Here is a 16,052-nt window from a genome sequence, read left to right as displayed (position 1 = left end):
CATTTTATAAATATTTTTTAAATTGGTCTAATGAAAACAGTTGTTCACAAAAAATAAATCCTATAATTCAGTGTTCTGTGTAATTATATAATTGTGATTATATAATTGTAACGCTATAATCTATAATTGTGATTATATAATTGTAACGCTATAATTGCATCCGGTAACAGCTAAGGGCAGAAGTAGGGTACGATATCACAATCTGCACCTAGATCTGGAACACTTCTTCCTCACGCTTTTAACACACACAGAGAGAGACATATGAACAAATAATGTGATACTGCGGTATGACTTATTAGGTCAATTGGATATTATTAGGACATTCAATATCACGGTACATTACCACTGGATAAATTAAACCCTAAATAGGGTTCAGCAGATAGCAGAGAAGCTGCCCCAGCTGGCTCCCCGAAACTGTGACCACGCCCCCTACACACCGGAGCACCCGGCTGCTGCGCGGAGCGGGGCTGTTGATGCCACAGCTGTGATCACACGCCACAGAGGCGCGCCAAGAGACGGACTGCACAGGCTCCACCACCAGCCACTCTCACGACCCACCAAGCCACCACTTGCTGTAGTGCAATTCTCAGGTAAGAGAGGGTTTCTGTTGCAATCTTTACAGAAACGTTATACTTTTCTGATGGTGGTTTTGTGAAACATGCACTGCGGTGTCCCATAATGATTATGAGAAGGGGATTCCCGAAGAAGACGTAACAAACGACTAAGACCACTGCCATTCCCAACGCGATAGCATTATTATAGTGGTTACCACTCATAGGATCGCCTAAACTTAGACTATATTTATTGATTTCATACTGTAACTTGTTACAAACATTCAAAATAATTTTATGATGGAAAATTCATTAAATTATATAATCATTATAAAATTAAACGTTTCAGTTCAGGTGAGGTCTCAACTAACCTACATTCGCATACAAGTGTTTGTTTGGACAGGTGCAATGCAGCAAAATTGTTTTTTTTTGTGCTCTCCACCCACGTGAAAAATACTATAGTATACTATGGTATAAATACTGTAGTATTACTATATTTATATTCTATATTATTCACTGTAGCCTAGTGTTTTTTTACTGTAGTATTAAGCTAACGTAACAGGTGTAAAATAAATGCCTGAAACTAGAACCCTTACATACTTGTCTTGACAAGAAGAAAAAATACTGCCGGGAGAGGTTCTTTTCTGCATTGTTCAACCAATCCAGGGAAATGTGGGACGAGTTAAGATGGAGTGTTGCCTTGTTAACGTCCAAATGCTGAAGTTGCTCTCTTTCCATTTCCCCTGAAAACCGGACATCCAGTGGTTAGGGACTCCGCAAAGGCTACTGTAGTTTTATTTTTAGGTGCAGTAAAATGTGCTGTAAAAGGTTTAAGTGCCTTGGTCATCGGGTATTCTAACCAGCAATCTTTCAGTTACTGGCTAAACGCTAGGCTACCTGTCGCCTTGTGTTATTTACTGTAGTGTTTTGGCATTCATTGGTGGTATACTGTAGTATTTACTGTATTGTTTTTGCTGGCATTAGTAGCATACTGTAGTATTTACTGTAGTGTTTTGCAGAAACCTACTGTATGTAGGTAGTAGAGGGCAGCATTCCTGCAGGATTGACCCCCCCACCACCACCACAACCCTACCACAACCCTACCACCCATACCCTAAGTGGAGTAAACTAACATATAACAATATTTATACTGCTACTTACAGCTATTTCGCTCACATCGATGGTAACTGTAGTTACAGAATTATACATATATTCCTATTTGTTTTCACCCTCCGCGGCCAATCCACCATTCATTCAGTTCTTAACTCCAACCCTCCGATGTCCACAGATTAACCCATCTTTCCCAGTATAATGGAACCGGTCGTCTTTCTGCTTTGTATGCGTTAGCTTAGGCCTGCCTATTGTATTTAAAGCACGTCTCTGTCGCATTATTCACACACTCAGAACGCACTGCTTCAAGTTAAGGAGCCTGCCTCCCCTCTTCAAATTGGGTGTGGGAGACCAAGAGCGCGTATACTCTATGTTTGGTCTCAATGAAATACACTAGGCTGCCTATGCATGGGTGGAGAATCATGTGGCATTTATCTTTCTAAGGAAATTAACTTAAATATGATTGGACTATATAGTTTGCTACAGTGTCTGTAAATAAATATTCATACTGGAATGAAGTGGACGTGAGTCGACGTGTTGTTGATAATCGTCGAAAAGGAAAAAGCGCATCGCGCGCATAGGCTACCATGGTGAGCGAGCCGTTTCTTTATCATTAAATATTGCGATGGTGGAAAAGCAGCCAAGGGTCATACTTGAGTAAAACTAAAGACACCTTAATTGAAAATGACTCAAGTAAAAGTGAAAGTCACCCAATAAAATACTACTTGACTAAATCTAAAACTATTTGTTTTTAAATATAATTAAGTATAACAAGTAAATTTAATTTCTAAAATATACTGTGTCAAAAGTAAAAGTAGAAATTCTTTCAAATTCTTCATATTAAGCAAACCAGGCGGGATACCCAGGGGTACACTCCTACACTCAGACATCATTTACAGATACCCAGGGGCACACTCCTACACTCAGACATCATTTACAGATACCCAGGGGTACACTCCTAAACTCAGACATCATTTACAGATACCCAGGGGCACACTCCTACACTCAGACATCATTTACAGATACCCAGGGGTACACTCCTAAACTCAGACATCATTTACAGATACCCAGGGGTACACTCCTACACTCAGACATCATTTACAGATACCCAGGGGCACACTCCTACACTCAGACATCATTTACAGATACCCAGGGGCACACTCCTACACTCAGACATCATTTACAGATACCCAGGGGTACACTCCTACACTCAGACATCATTTACAGATACCCAGGGGTACACTCCTACACTCAGACATCATTTACAGATACCCAGGGTACACTCCTACACTCAGACATCATTTACAGATACATCCAGGGGTACACTCCTACACTCAGACATCATTTACAGATACCCAGGGGTACACTCCTACACTCAGACATCATTTACAGGGATACCCAGGGGTACACTCCTACACCCAGACATCATTTACACATACCCAGGGGTACACTACACCAGACATCACTCAGACATCATTTACAGATACCCAGGGGTACACTCCTACACTCAGACATCATTTACAGATACCCAGGGTACAGATACCCAGGGGTACACTCCACTCAGACATCATTTACAGATACCCAGGGGTACACTCCTACACTCAGACATCATTTACAGATACCCAGGGGTACACTCCTACACTCAGACATCATTTACAGATACCCAGGGGTACACTCCTACACTCAGACATCATTTACAGATACCCAGGGGTACACTCCTACACTCAGACATCCCAGGGGTACACTCCTACACTCAGACATCATTTACAGATACCCAGGGGTACACTCCTACACCCAGACATCATTTACAGATACCCAGGGGTACACTCCTACACCCAGACATCATTTACAGATACCCAGGGGTACACTCCTACACCCAGACATCATTTGCAGATACCCAGGGGTACACTCCTACACCCAGACATCCCAGGGTACACTCCTACACCCAGACATCATTTGCAGATACCCAGGGGTACACTCCTACACCCAGACATCATTTGCAGATACCCAGGGGTACACTCCTACACTCAGACATCATTTACAGATACCCAGGGGTACACTCCTACACTCAGACATCATTTACAGATACCCAGGGGTACACTCCTACACTCAGACATCATTTACAGATACCCAGGGGTACACTCCTACACTCAGACATCATTTACAGATACCCAGGGGTACACTCCTACACTCAGACATCATTTACAGATACCCAGGGGTACACTCATCTACACTCAGACATCATTTACAGATACCCAGGGGTACACTCAGACATCCTACACTCAGACATCATTTACAGATACCCAGGGGTACACTCCTACACTCAGACATCATTTACAGATACCCAGGGGTACACTCCTACACTCAGACATCATTTACAGATACCCAGGGGTACACTCCTACACTCAGACATCATTTACAGATACCCAGGGGCACACTCCTACACTCAGACATCATTTACAGATACCCAGGGGCACACTCCTACACTCAGACATCATTTACAGATACCCAGGGGCACACTCCTACACTCAGACATCATTTACAGATACCCAGGGGCACACTCCTACACTCAGACATCATTTACAGATAGTCAGGGGTACATTCCTACACTCAGACATCATTTACAGATACCCAGGGTACACTCCTACACTCAGACATCATTTACAGATAGTCAGGGGTACACTCCTACACTCAGACATCATTTACAGATACCCAGGGGTACACTCCTACACTCAGACATCATTTACAGATAGTCAGGGGTACACTCCTACACTCAGACATCATTTACACATACCCAGGGGTACACTCCTACACCCAGACATCATTTACACATACCCAGGGGTACACTCCTACACTCAGACATCATTTACACATACCCAGGGGTACAGATACCCAGGGGTACACTCCTACACTCCTACACACTCCTACACTCAGACATCATTTACAGATACCCAGGGGTACACTCCTACACTCAGACATCATTTACAGATACCCAGGGGTACACTCCTACACTCAGACATCATTTACAGATACCCAGGGGTACACTCCTACACTCAGACATCATTTACAGATACCCAGGGGTACACTCCTACACTCAGACATCATTTACAGATACCCAGGGGTACACTCCTACACTCAGACATCATTTACAGATACCCAGGGGTACACTCCTACACTCAGACATCATTTACAGATACCCAGGGGCACACTCCTACACTCAGACATCATTTACAGATACCCAGGGGTACACTCCTACACCCAGACATCATTTACAGATACCCAGGGGTACACTCCTACACCAGACATCATTTACAGATACCCAGGGGTACACTCCTACACCCAGACATCATTTACAGATACCCAGGGGTACACTCCTACACCCAGACATCATTTGCAGATACCCAGGGGTACACTCCTACACCCAGACATCATTTGCAGATACCCAGGGGTACACTCCTACCTCAGGGTAGGGGTACACTCCTACACTCAGACATCACAGATACCCTACACCCAGACATCATTTGCAGATACCCAGGGGTACACATTTACAGATCCTACACCCAGACATCATTTGCAGATACCCAGGGGTACACTCCTACACTCAGGGTACCCAGGGGTACACTCCTACACCCAGACATAATTTGCAGATACACCAGACATCATTTACAGGGTACACTCCTACACCCAGACATCATTTGCAGATACCCAGGGGTACACTCCTACACCCAGACATCATTTGCAGATACCCAGGGGTACACTCCTACACTCAGACATCATTTGCAGATACCCAGACATCATTTGCAGATACCCAGGGGTACACTCCTACACCCAGACATCATTTGCAGATACCCAGGGGTACACTCCTACACCCAGACATCATTTGCAGATACCCAGGGGTACACTCCTACACCCAGACATCATTTGCAGATACCCAGGGGTACACTCCTACACCCAGACATCATTTGCAGATACCCAGGGGTACACTCCTACACCCAGACATCATTTGCAGATACCCAGGGGTACACTCCTACACTCAGACATCATTTGCAGATACCCAGGGGTACACTCCTACACTCAGACATCATTTACAAACGAAGCCATTTGTGTTTAGTTTAGGGATGACCTGGCATGTTCTCTTGACAAGTGTGGGTATTGGACAATTTTCCTGTCCTGCTAACCTCTTAAAATGTAATGAGTACTTTTGGGTGTCAGGGAATATGTAAACAGTACATTTATTTAGAAATGCAGTGAAGTAAAAGCTAATAAATATAAATAGTAAAGTACAGATACCCCAAAAAACTACTTAAGTAGTACTTAAATGTATTTTTTACTTAAGTACTTTACAATACTGAAATATTGATTACCCATTCATACCTCTCTGCCTGTAAATCGTCCTCCTAAAAGGTAGGCTATATCCAATATGCAAAACGTAGCTCAAGAAAAAATGCAAGTGTCAACTGTCATCATTCTTGCTGCTTCAAATTCAGTGGCCAGATGTGTGAGATCGGGTGCACCTGTGGTCTCAACTAAAATAGTAGGCTGTAGCCTATGCATGGGCAGAGAAAGATGGGGCTGTTATAGTTCCAAGAAAATGTACTTCCTAAATATGATTAGACTATAGTTGACTATTGCCTAGAAATAAATATTGTTCACCCATATTTGTCTCCATCTGAAACATCCCACTCCTAAAAGGTAGGGTATAGCTCAAGAGAAAGTGCAAATCTCTCCAACTCTGTTCTCTTCAGACTACGTCTAGCCTATTGGCCGATGCAAGTGTCTATTTGTGTAGTATTAACCTTTTTTTGTGTAGTATTTAATCTTTTTGTCAGGTTATTTTTTGCACATGTTGATATGGCCTTTAGGGCAGACAACTGCTGCGATCATCAGCAAGTGAGCTGGGTCATATACGCCTAAAATAGAATTGCAGGAATGCAGTTGTGGGTGGGAGTTAGACAGAAAGCCAGTTGTGGGTGGGAGTTAGACAGAAAGCCAGTTGTGGGTGGGAGTTAGACAGAAAGCCAGTTGTGGGTGGGAGTTAGACAGAAAGCCAGTTGTGGGTGGCAGTTAGATAGGAAGCCAGTGGGTGGGAGTTAGATAGGAAGCCAGTGGGTGGGAGTTAGACAGAAAGCCAGTTGTGGGTGGGAGTTAGACAGAAAGCCAGTTGTGGGTGGGAGTTAGACAGAAAGCCAGTTGTGGGTGGGAGTTAGACAGGAAGCCAGTTGTGGGTGGGAGTTAGACAGGAAGCCAGTTGTGGGTGGGAGTTAGACAGAAAGCCAGTTGTGGGTGGGAGTTAGACAGGAAGACAGTTGTGGGTGGGAGTTAGACAGGAAGCCAGTGGGTGGGAGTTAGATAGGAAGCCAGTGGGTGGGAGTTAGACAGAAAGCCAGTTGTGGGTGGGAGTTAGACAGAAAGCTAGTGGGTGGGAGTTAGACAGAAAGCCAGTTGTGGGTGGGAGTTAGACAGAAAGCCAGTTGTGGGTGGGAGTTAGACAGAAAGCCAGTGGGTGGGTGGGAGTTAGACAGAAAGCCAGTGGGTGGGTGGGAGTTAGACAGAAAGCCAGTGGGTGGGTGGGAGTTAGACAGAAAGCCAGTGGGTGGGAGTTAGACAGAAAGCCAGTGGGTGGGTGGGAGTTAGACAGAACGCCAGTTGCGGGTGGGAGTTAGACAGAAAGCCAGTTGTGGGTGGGAGTTAGACAGAAAGCCAGTGGGTGGGTGGGAGTTAGACAGAAAGCCAGTGGGTGGGAGTTAGACAGAAAGCCAGTTGTGGGTGGGACTTGATCAAGGAATACTCCAGTGTGTAGTATAGTATTCTACAGTATACTACACCATTCTATAGTAAGCACTACATGATCAAGGAATACTATAGTGGGTAGTATCCTCCGCTCTCTCCACTGGCTTCCAGTTGAAGCTCGCATCCGCTACAAGACCATGGTGCTTGCCTACGGAGCTGTGAGGGGAACGGCACCTCAGTACCTCCAGGCTCTGATCAGGCCCTACACCCAAACAAGGGCACTGCGTTCATCCACCTCTGGCCTGCTCGCCTCCCTACCACTGAGGAAGTACAGTTCCCGCTCAGCCCAGTCAAAACTGTTCGCTGCTCTGGCCCCCCAATGGTGGAACAAACTCCCTCACGACGCCAGGACAGCGGAGTCAATCACCACCTTCCGGAGACACCTGAAACCCCACCTCTTTAAGGAATACCTAGGATAGGATAAAGTAATCCCTCTCACCCCCCCTTAAAAGATTTAGATGCACTACTGTTCCACTGGATGTCATAAGGTGAATGCACCAATTTGCTCTGGATAAGAGCGTCTGCTAAATGACTTAAATGTAATGTAAATGTACAGTATACTACAACATTCTATAGTAAGCACTACATGATCAAGAGATACTCCAGTGGGTAGTATATTATTCTACAGTACACTACACAAATCTATAGTAGGTACTGCACATGATTGAGGGATACTACACTGTGGAGTATAATGTTCTACAGTATTCTACAATTTACTACAGTTAACTTCAGATAGTAAGTACTATATCATTATATAGGAAACTGTAGTATCATGTGGGCAGGCTTACTAGAAACTGGTTTGACGATGGTCAATTTATCGGACTTGTTTTTGTTGTCTAGACAGAGTTGTAGACTTCTAGGCTAATTTTATATATATATATATATATATAAAAATGCTTACAAAAAATGATGCCCATGACAGATAGATTTTGTATCAGAAAATGTTCCTTTCGATGGGCTATTATTGGGCTATTTTGAAACAACAATTTACACATTTTGCCTGTACTAACCTCGCCCATTCATATACACTAACTACCTTCAGCGTCTTTTCATGAAGGTATCTTCTGGCCGGGTTAGTTTTTTGAAGAGCTAACGCTTGCGGTACAATTCCTACACACCTTTATAGGGTTAGGGTTCTCACACGGCCATATCTCCATGTTACAGCGCTTGTTTACAGAAGACAGACAGAAAACAGAGATGACCACCTGTGCTAATTAGCTATCTATCGTGCTCAAACACCTGTGTGTAAGCATAACAGGGGAGGAAGTGTAGTTTGCCGGCTGGAGGGACACATCCGTATGGATCTGACCTGCTACAGTAAGTGTATCTTTTTCACTTGAAAGATTCTTTCTCGCTGATATGAAAGATAATTCCATATGTTTCGAAAACCGCATCACAAGCGATGATTATTGACGTTTCTAAATTTAAAACAAAGCATAGGGATTGTAGTTCAAATGGTCCCACTGGTAAGTGGTGCTTATAGCTAAGAACCCTTAGGATAAGGTAGAATGCCTTCTTAATTACATGTAATGCCTTGGGTTCTCGAGAGCATGTAGGTCTACTAACCTAGTAATTAGTAAGCTATAGCCGCAGGGACCAGTCTTGCATTTGCAATAGCATGAACTGAACCTATCAAAATGTTTCATATTAACATAGCACGTTTTAAACTTACATTGGTTCAAAGTTACATGGCCACAGGCAAGTGTGACGGTCATTTTAATTTAATAGATTCAACTGGATCATTTGTAGGGCCTAGTCTAGTGGATTTTTCAAAACCAACGAGAGCGAATTTGACGGCGCAATGCAAGTTTGTCAAGCGAAAGCCTCGTGCTCATCGCAAAGGATGGAGAGGAATGGGAGAGAAATGGAAGAGGTGTCCAAGGAGATTATCAATGTAGTACAAATAGTTTTCCTGTGATATTGTTTGTTCAGATACCCATGTGACATTGGTTAGAATAATCTGGTTTTAGAATTATTGTAGCTCTATTTTAAACTTCAGAAAAACATTCAATCATCAAAAATATGTCCCCAGCACAAGACCAGCACATTATAATGTAGTATTGTAGTCATTACACTCCCTGGATTTCCCCAGCCATGAATCATCTGCAGAACATTTATGAGGGCTGCCTAATGTCCCTCTAACCACGAGCAAGCACACACAGGAGAGAACGGGGAGAAGGAGGGAGAGCAGTATGTTTAAGAAAGAATAAAAACAGGAGAGGGGGAGGCAGGAGAGGGGAGGCAGGAGAGGGGGAGGCAGGAGAGGGGGAGACAGGAGAGGGGGAGGCAGGAGAGGGAGACAGGAGAGGGGAGACAGGAGAGGGGGAGACAGGAGAGGGGGAGGCAGGAGAGGGGAGGCAGCAGAGGGGGAGGCAGGGGGGGGAGAGGGAGGTGCAGGAGAGGGGAGGCAGCAGAGGTGGAGGCAGGAGAGGGGAGGGGACGGCGTGGGAGGCAGGAGAGGGGAGGCAGGGGAGGGGTCAACGGTGGAGGGGGGCCGGAGAGGGGGAGGCAGGGGAGGGGGCAGCAGGGGAGGCGGGAGAGGGGGCGGTGGGGGAGGCAGAGAGCTCATCCATCAGAGAATCCAGTCACAGGGAATTAGACATCAACCTCTGCAGAGCTGTCTAGGAGACCAGGGAATGTAGGATTCAACACACAGGGAGGTGTGTGTGTGTTGTCAGTATTTGTTCTGACACTGCCTCATAAACCTCTATTGTTACTATTCCCTTGGCTCCTCCAGCCAGTGGCTACTTGGCCAGTCAGCCTGAATTGGGGCCTGTGCTGGGTCCATGTCTGTGCCATTCATATGATGTGGTTTTCTGTTTGCAACTGGGAGTATGGGTGAACTTGTGCCCTGACAAAGACATGAGAGGAATACGGTAATTAAGTCTTATCAATGCCATGAGGGATTGATAAAGTCTCATCAAATTAAATTCCTTTGAATTGAATTGCTGCCATGTGCTTTGCTAAACTGTGCAGTGCATGGTGTTCAATGCTGTGCTACAGTGTTCCAGACGGTTCTAGAATGTTCTGGAGTAATGTTGTGTTGGACTCTGCTGTGTTGTACTGCAATTAATACACCACGCTGGTGGGGGAAATGCTGCATAGTTGTGCCTGTGATGTGCTGTGTTTTTGTGTCGTGCTGGGTTTCCCTCCCTCCCACTCGCTGCCTTTGATCCCTGCTCCCCCTCTGAAGTGTGCACACCGCAACGCTGCAACTACACTGCCTTTTAGTATGAAGTGTGGAGCCCTGACTCGTGGGCTCAGAAGACTGTGGCGGTCTCCGTTCAATTGCAGCCAGCCAGCCAGCAAGGCAATCAGGGTGAACCCCGCTTCAGCAGGACCAACTACTGAACCAAACAGCCTTGAAGAAGCTGCAGCAGCAGGGGGAGAAAAGTCATTTTCTACACATTGCAGAGGACAAGTGACTGGACTGGATAATAGATTGCCAATCACGATGCACTGCCCTGCCATGCATCCCTCTCTCAGCTCCCTCCCCATGTGTACACCTCTACCTGTGACCCCCCCCCTCTCCCTACCACCGCCCATCCCGCATAAAGGCACAAAGGTCTTTCTGCCCACCCCAGGGGAAGGGATAAGAAGGGAGGTGTGTAGAGAGGGATGGAAGAGGGGATTCTTCTGTCTCTGAACTCTACAGTTCTTTAATGATATCTCACACACACATGGCACACACATCACGCAAACACACACACACACACACACACACACACACACACACACACACACACACACACACCTCAACGGGATTCCCTGCTCAGGCTCAGCCCTACTCAGTTATTCAGCAGCCAGCCTCGTCTTTGAGAAGCGGAAGTACATTTAAAAGCAGCAGTGAATCTGAAATGGGTTCTATTAAATATTCAGTCTGGTGCTTTCTGCCGGAGGAGGAGGAGGCTGTTTACGTCTCCAGCCTCTTTCAGTTCTCAGTGAGACGGCAGCACTCCTGAATCTGGGTTAATAGGATGGACTCATCTTTATCCAGCACAGCATCTCTCTGTTCTGTTCTAAGCTCTCCACACACAGAAAAACTATAAAACCACCATTAACCACTGCAGTAAAAAACAAAGGGTTCTTGCATCCTAATCTTAGCAGGGGAGGTGTCATGTCTGATAGATCTTGAAGATCAGATATGTAACTTAATCCCTCTTGCTTCATCACAGTTTTATCAGAGTGAAGAATCTGTGATTGTAGTTAATCTAGCCTAGGCCAGGGTTCCCAGTTGTATTCTCACTTTTTGTTTTGAACTGTTGAAAGTTTCTAAAGAAGTTTCCCACTGGGAACAAAATGTTGTTTCCACTGTGTTTAAACTTAGAGATGCTCAAAGTCATCACCAAACACCATTATCATCTTATATGAACTCAATCTGAAATAAAAGGTAAACAACATGCCTTGGTGTTTCTTGAGTCTACACTGAATTCACATTAGTCGACAATTCGATGACATCTCTCAAAACTGGACGTTGACATCTGTGCCCAGTAGGTAGTTATTAAGTAATGAACTGATAAGCTGATAGATCGCTCACCTCTGCACTACAGATGACGTATGTTGGAACCCAGTTTATCACCACTCCTTGTCATGACTCTGCGGCAAAGGATAGAAACAACACAGCCATAACTGAGTTCATTCTCCTTTCAACGGACTGTTTCACTGCCCACCCCCACTGCCCACCCCCTCTGCCCACCCCCACTGCCCACCCCCTCTGCTCACCCCCACCGCCCAATAGATTTTAGCTTCTGTATTCATTACATTGATCTGCTGGTGAGGACTGGTCACTCTCTTTGTGCCTGTTAGTCATATTATTATATATCAAAAATGTTTTTGTACTTTTACCCCTTTTTCTCCGCAATTTCTTGATAGACAATTGGTAGTTACAGTCTTGTCCCATCACTGCAACTCCCGTATGGACTCGGGAGATGCAAAGGTCGAGAGCCACGCATCCTCCGAAACACAACCCTGCCAAGCCTCACTGCTTCTAGACACACTGCTCACTTAACCCGGAAGCCAGCCTCACCAATGTGTCGAAGGAAACACTACAACTGGCGACCGAAGTCAGCTTGCAGGTGCCCAGCCCACCGCACGGAGTCGCTAGAGCGCAATTGGACAAGGACATCCCGGCCGGCCAAACCCTGCACTAACCCAGACAACGCTGGGCCAATTGTGCGCCGCCTCATTGGTCTCCCGGGTCATGGCCGGCTGTGACACAGCCTGGGAACAAACCGGTATGAAACCGGTACAAACAGGTATGTAGTGAGGCCTCAACCACTGTGATGCAGTGCCTTAGAACACTGAGCCACTCGGAAGGCCCAGCATAGCCATATTAGCCAGGTTAGAAATTCTATGGATTATTGTCACCCAGAGCTGATTGGTAATTAATTTGAGAACAGCAGAAGAGTTGGAAAGGTGGGGGAGAGGGCTTCTAAGTACAAGTGTTGATTTCAGTGTTACTTGTGTATAATTTTGAACAAAGACTTATAGAATAGAACGTTTTCAAAGAAAGCTGGGTTTAGCTGTTTAAAAAAAACATACTCTCTCTTTGACTGTGACTCAACCAGCATGATGACTCCTTGTAGCAACATGTCATGATAGATATGAGGGTGAAAACCCAATCATTGTTCGATAACGATATCATCCCATTGTGTTTTGTTCTCAGCAAGCCTTGGCTTACTTCTGTCTCATCGTTGCCAAGGCTTCTCCTCAAGGACTCATAACCAATCCCTCCCTGGCATTCACAATGTCACAGAATATGACACGTACACTCTTAGAATTTTTTTTCTTCCAAAAACGGTTCTTCAGCTGTCCCCATAGGATAACCCTTTTTGGTTCCAGGTAAAACCCTTTTTGGTTCCAGCTAGAACCCTTTTGGGTTCCATTTAGAACCCTCTGGGGAAAGGTTTCTACATGGAACCCAAAACGGTTTTAGTTAGAACCAAACAGGTTCTATCTGGAACCAACAACAGTTCTTCAAAGGGTTCTCCTATGGGGACAGCCGAATAACGCTTTTAGGTTCTACATAGCATCTTATTCTAAGAGTGTCTCCTCCCGCCACCGCTCTTGTTATTCCCTTATTTACTTCTTTTACGTCTCTCTCTCTCTCTCTATATCTCTCTCTCTCTCTCTCTCTCTATCTCTCTCTCTCTCTCTCTCTCTCTCTCTCTCTCTCTCTCTCTCTCTCTCTATATCTCTCTATCTCTGTCTCTGTCTCTGTCTCTATCCCTCTCACCCTTTCTCCCTCCTCCTCCTGCCTTTTTCTCTCTGTGGGTGTGTGTTTGATTGAAGGGGACTGTCATCTCGGTGCATAGGCTTGGTGTTTCCATGCTAATTTTGGCCTGTGCATGCTGGCATCTCTCATTTAGAGGACAAAAGACACGCAGGTCATTAACAGCATCGACGAGGAGATGCATTCCTTCAGGGGCAGTAGGAGAGCAGATAACAAGAGAGGAAATTAGGAGGGAGATGGAGGAAGCCAACAAAACCAATCATAGGGAAAGGGGGAAAGGAGAGGGGGAGATGAATAATAGAGAGATGAGAGGAGGAGGAGTGATGAGGAATGGAGAGGACAGGTTTGAGAGGAAGGAGAAAAGATGAGGAGAGGAAAGGAGGAGGAGAGTGATGAGGAATGGAGAGGACAGGTTTGAGAGGAAGGAGAAAAGATGAGGAGAGGAAAGGAAAGGAGGAGGAGGGTGATGAGGAATGGAGAGGACAGGTTTGAGAGGAAGGAGAAAAGATGAGGAGAGGAAAGGAGGAGGAGAGTGATGAGGGATGGAGAGGACAGGTTTGAGAGGAAGGAGAAAAGATGAGGAGAGGAAAGGAGGAGGAGAGTGATGAGGAATGGAGAGGACAGGTTTGAGAGGAAGGAGAAAAGATGAGGAGAGGAAAGGAGGAGGAGAGTGATGAGGAATGGAGAGGACAGGTTTGAGAGGAAGGAGAAAATATGAGGAGAGGAAAGGAGGAGGAGAGTGATGAGGAATAGAGAGGACAGGTGCCAGCACAAAGGAAGGGGTGAAGTAAGTCTATATAGACAAAGGCTCAGATGGCTTAATCTATTTTTCAAATGTTCTGCTTCATTGAGCCCCACAGGAAGTTGCAGTGGCCTTGAACATGGTTTGGTGATTACTCAGATTCACTATGATGGGTTGTAGCAAAATTGCTGCAGGGCAATGATGTTCCATTGTTACTGCTGTATGTGTGTCCTTTATTACATACATATAACAAGTGACCCTATCCAGACCTGTGTGTGTGTGTGTGTGTGTGTTGTAGGACTCTTTATTTATTCGGCCCCCTGCCCCAGTGAATGTCAAATTAATTGAGGCAGCAGATCACAATAGGGGACCTGCCTATGAGTAGAACCTCGCCGAACACACAGACGTAGAATTGGCGTACTACCCCCAATCCTAATTGTTAATATAGGGTAGGAATACTTGAGGTTGATTAACATCTAGGGGGAAACTTCATCCAACCGCCACTTGCAGTTATTTCATCACAAAATGGCGTCACACGTGGACTGTGTATTTTTGGAATGTCAGGGTCGCATGATGACTGAAACACAATTTGAATGTATACTATATTTTTACTATATTTTTCGTCAAATAGAATTAGAATGTTGTACCTTTTATCATTGGTTTCTAACAGATTCTCCGTCTTAGTGTTGCACCGTGGTTATTTCTCTCAGACATTTGCAGTGATTGTCAAGCTTAAATGGGATTGTGATTGGCATGAAATAATTAGCAGTATTTCTCAACAGGTATTGGCATGCGTGTCTAACAGCATGAGTGAGTGAGATTGATAGGTATGTAATAGTATTCTTAGACTTTCTAGACTGATTGACGGTAGCAAGGAGAATGTGACTGACAGGTCTGAGATGGTCATTAGTTCACTGATAGCTCTGCTACCGGCCACGGGGCAGTGTGTGCGTGTGTTAAGTCAGAGTGTATGTGAGTGTCTAGTTGTGAATTTGGAGTCTGTGGGTGTGTGTGTGTGAGTGCCTAGTTGTTAAATTGGAGTGTGTGTGAGTGACTACTTGTGAAGTCGACACAGGCAAGGACCATTCCGCTCGGTCAGACACGTCACGTATAATCAAGTCTCGCGGTGCTCCCTCCTCCATACCCAACAAGCATTTCATCCCAGAAACATCCCCAATCTCCCTGCAGCACGCCAGGTCTTATCTCCGGCTGGCTGTAAATGGGCCGGCTGCCCATCGATTGCACCTCATTGTACAAAGAGACTGACATCCTACCTCAGGAGGTGTATTATATGCAGTAAGATAGACAGCAGAGAATTAGATTTGTTGCGTTTCCCCTTCAGATAAAGTTTATATTAAGTGTGTGTGTATTTCTAGAGGCCTTTCCGTGAAGATGACATATTAAGTCTAAAGGTTAGGTTTCATTGATGAGCGATCTCATTAAATATAACTAGTTATTCTCAGTAGTGGCCATGCTTGGCAAAATAACTGGAAATGTCCCAAGGCTAAAACATCCAGAAATAGTCATTACAGCCAACCTACATACAAATCAATCAATCCGTCAATCAAATGTATTTATAAAGCCCTTTTTACATCAGCTGATGTCACAAAGTGCTGTACAGAAACTC

At 45.1% G+C, this 16,052-nt stretch overlaps 1 protein-coding gene across 3 annotated transcripts in view; it reads left to right on the top strand.

The window, feature by feature from the left end:
• The first annotated feature begins 398 nt into the window (after positions 1-398).
• The window catches only part of sytl5 (synaptotagmin-like 5), a 90,432-nt gene continuing 74,778 nt past the window's right edge, over positions 399-16,052 (top strand). Inside the window, exon 1 of one of the 3 annotated variants that reach the window (XM_029639744.2) lies at positions 399-590. The gene's annotated coding sequence lies outside the window, so the exon portion shown is untranslated. The remainder of the gene's footprint in view (positions 591-16,052) is intronic. The other 2 variants (XM_029639738.2, XM_029639749.2) reach the window with 2 other exon arrangements.

This window comes from Oncorhynchus nerka, linkage group LG3 (assembly GCF_034236695.1).
Source record: "Oncorhynchus nerka isolate Pitt River linkage group LG3, Oner_Uvic_2.0, whole genome shotgun sequence".
NCBI classification, from domain to species: Eukaryota; Metazoa; Chordata; class Actinopteri; order Salmoniformes; family Salmonidae; genus Oncorhynchus; species Oncorhynchus nerka.
Note: the sequence above shows the minus strand (reverse complement) of the source record. Positions and strands in the feature narration are given on the sequence as shown.